We start from the raw sequence: 3,957 nt of genomic DNA on the forward strand, positions 1-3,957 counted from the left end.
CCACATCACACAAGTCAGAATGGCTAAGATCAAAAACTCAGGTGACAGCAAATGCTGGTGAGGATGTGGAAAAAGAGGAACACTCCTCCATTGTTGGTGGGATTGCAGACTGGTACAACCATTCTGGAAATCAGTCTGGAGGTTCCTCAGAAAATTGGACATTGTACTACCTGAAGACCCAATTATACCACTCCTGGGCATATACCCAAAAGATGCCCTAACATATAAAAAAGACACATGCTCCACTATGTTCATAGCAGTCTTATTTATAATAGCCAGAAGCTGGAAAGAACCCAGATGCCCTTCAACAGAGGAATGGATACAGAAAATGTGGTACATCTACACAATGGAATATTACTCAGCTATCAAAAACAATGACTTTATGAAATTCATAGGCAAATGGAATGAACTGGAAATATCATCCTGAGTGAGGTAACCCAATCACAGAAAACACACATGGTATGCAATCATTGCTAAATGGCTATTAGCCCAAATGCTTGAATTACCCTAGATGCACAGAACACATGAAACTCAAGAAGGATGACCAAAGTGAATGCTTCACTCCTTCTTTAAAAGGGGAACAAGAATACCCTTGGGAGGGGATAAGGAGGCAAAATTTAAAACAGAGGCAGAAGGAACACCCATTCAGAGCCTGCCCCACATGTGGCCCATACGTATACAGCTACCCAATTAGAGAAGATGGATGAAGCAAAGAAGTGCAGTCTGACAGGAACCGAATGTAGATCTCTCCTGAGAGACACAGCCAGAATACAGCAAATACAGAGGCGAATGCCAGCAACAAACCACAGAACTGAGAATGGGACTCCCATTAAAGGAATCAGAGAAAGGACTGGAAGAGCTTGAAGGGGCTCCATATGAACAACAATGCCAACCAACCAGAGCATCCAGGGACTAAGCCATGACCCAAAGTCTATACGTACACTGACCCTGGGCTCCAACCTCATAGGTAGCAATGAATAGCCTGGTAAGAGCACCAGTGGAAGGGGAAGCCCTTCGTCCTCCCAAGACTGAACCCCCAGTGAATGTGATTGTTGGGGGGATAACGGGGGGAGACTGGGGAGGGGAACACCCTTATGAAAAGGGAGGGGGAGAGGTTAGGGGGATGTTGGCAGGGAAACTGGGAAAGGGAATAACAATCAAAATGTAAATAAGAAATTCTCAAGTTAATAAAGATAAAAAAAAAGTTTAATTAGTTCTTTCTAAATTTCAAACCTGGCAACCCAATTCCACTCATCTCCACTTCTTCACTTTTGAAAAACCCAGAGGAAAAAAATAATATCCATCGTCGAAGCTGTAGTATGCTACACAGTGTCCCACAGTGTACGCTTTTGTCCATATTTATTTGCTTCCAGTGATTTCTCATTGAAATGACTCATTGGTCTGGTAGGAGGCCTCCATCTTCTGCTACTCTATCAATTTTGGAACCTCACTCTCAGATATCCTGCTGCTGCCCTGTGTCACAGAGATGATGCAGCTTGGGGCACTTGCCTCTTTGTAGATTCCTGTTCATCAATGGGATAGCTGTTAAGATGAGCTAATTCAAAGCTGGGTCTGATAGGTATCTCAGTTTACTGGCACTCCCTCTCTCACTCCTGGAGGACTCTCTCACTTGCAACTCTCGCAACCTTGCCCATTTCAGCACATAGCAGAGAAGCGAAAGAGCCAGCTCTCCAGTGAGCCCATCTCTCCCAAATGCTGCAGCTGCGCTCATGGCCCCAAGGCTACATCTCTCTCCTGCTGCAGGTGGTAATGGTGGAAGGGGGTCTCTTCCTTGCCCATGCTACTTCACAGCAGACTAGTGGTAGAACCAGCTCTCCCATGCACATATCCTCTGCACAGCTCACCTGCAACCTCTGCAATATGCGAGACTGTCACTCCCAAGTATTATAGCTGGGTAGGAGTAGGACCACTCTCCTGCTCTCGTGACTCTAGGGCCATCTCTCTCACAATGCCTAGGTGAGAGGTTCGGTCAATTCTGCATACTGTTAGACATCAACATGTACTGAGTGACAGCCCAGAGCAGGATCATTTGCCTGGCCTTTTGGTGGTAACAGACCCATGCTGCTACAAGGTCACAGGCCCAGATATGGACCCTAGTGGCACTATAGGCCAAAACACCACCCTGCCATGGTCACAGGTGGCATCAACAGCTGCTCACTTCAGCCTGTTCCACACTACCCACAAGTCTCTAGTTCTACCTCTCTCCATTGTACCCACATCTTTCCATTTCTCTTTCTCTTTCATTTTTCCACAACATATTTAATCCTCTTAGTAGTGCCTGGGGTCTCTGAGTCTCTGGGCAACCTCAGGAATGATCCTCAGAGTGTTCTGCTCTGCTCCTGCATTATGGCATCAGGAAGGGGTCATCTTCTGCATGGTCTGCCCCCAACTGAGGCCTGCATGTTGCCAGATTAAACTGATGGTCATCCCAGTATAGTTTCCTGTCAGGGTCGGGTGGTTGTCTCAGGCTGACTTTTTGTCAGGCCCACTTGATTAGCCCCTTGTGCTCACTCTCTCCCAGCGTCCATGGTCCCAGAAGGCATCCTCCAGTCTCTGGCTTGTTCCTGGTCATGGGAGCCAATCCAGGTCTGCTTGGTGATTGTCTTAGACTCGTCTCCTTTCTGGGGCCATTAGAGCCCAAACTGGTAGTATTCCAAGGCTCACTTTTTATCAGACAATGAGGGAACTGATCAATTTAGAAATTCATAGGTCAGAATACTGGGCATAGATGTATCCTCTTTCCTGTCTGCCACCTACTGATGCACAAGAGACACAGCAGCTCGAATCACACTGCACCTAGAGACAGAATTCTTTTAGGTTTTTGAAAAAGTTACCTAACGATTTTCAAAATGGTCACAATAGTATACTTCTACTACTAGTGAACGACTGTTCCTCTTCTTTGCATTCTTATTACAGGAAGCTGCCAAGAGTGCAGGACCCATATTCACTCACATCCACACCCATTCAGCCACAGGACAGGCTTAAAACAATGGTATCCTGAAGATGCCCATAAAGACACACTGCTGATCAATGAAAGAGGAAAAGATTAAAATTGTCTTTATAGAACATTAAAAATTGGAAAAAAAATCCTGATTTAAACTGTAAGTGATTCAATGTAATGGAAAAGGTGCAAACAATAAGGAAACATCTATAGATGCAGAACTAAAAAAAACTGTCTTGACAATGAAAACAAATAAGAATAAAGTGAACCCTCAACAAAATAAGTGAACACTGGATTAAGAGAACATCAGTCGGAGCTGGCACTCGGACCTAGCTGATCCTGGCACATAGCTCCCTGCTCCCAAACCCAGTGGCAGAGAGAGCAGACCACCCAGAAGTAATTCTGAGACTGCAGAGCAGGAGAGACCTCCACTTCTGCCCATCTTTGCCCACATCCATGGCCCAAGAGGAAGCTGTATAGTGCCTCTGGGCATGGGAAGATTGCAGAAGTCAAGTTCCCAGAGCCCTGGGGTCCAAACTGTGCCCAGATATGAAACGACCTGGTCAAGGAGTTACCTGAACCCAAATCCCCTGGGAGGTAGAGCTAGATACTCAGAGGGGCAGACACACCTGGAAAACCAGAGGAGACAACGCTCTGCCCACATTTCTGACTCTAGAGGAAAACACCTAGTGCCATCTGGGCCCCCTTCACACAGGGACCTAGGAGAAGTAGGGGCAGGCCATTCTGATTCCCACACACAGGGACAGCTGAAAGCCACTGGACAGGAACAACTACACACCTGAGAGAAAACTCTGTTCCCATAACTGGCAGAAAGAAAACAGGAAAACAGGTCTACAGCACTCCTGACAAACAGGCCAATAGGAAGGTCAAGCCACTGTCAGAAATAGCAAAAATAAATAAATAAATAAATAAATAAATAAATAAATAAATAACATCAGAGACAACCTGATGATGAGAGACAAGCACAGGAACCC

The 3,957-nt window shown here is 45.8% G+C and overlaps 1 non-coding gene across 1 annotated transcript; it reads right to left on the reverse strand.

Moving 5' to 3' along the window:
- Positions 1 to 2,695: 2,695 nt before the first annotated feature.
- Positions 2,696 to 2,828, reverse strand: LOC120102705 (small nucleolar RNA SNORA17). The gene has a single exon (XR_015687389.1). It is a non-coding gene; the product is annotated as a small nucleolar RNA SNORA17 (small nucleolar RNA).
- Between the last annotated feature and the right edge of the window lie 1,129 nt (positions 2,829 to 3,957).

This window comes from Rattus norvegicus, chromosome 4, assembly GCF_021556685.1.
Source record: "Rattus norvegicus strain SHRSP/BbbUtx chromosome 4, alternate assembly SHRSP_T2T, whole genome shotgun sequence".
NCBI lineage: Eukaryota > Metazoa > Chordata > Mammalia > Rodentia > Muridae > Rattus > Rattus norvegicus.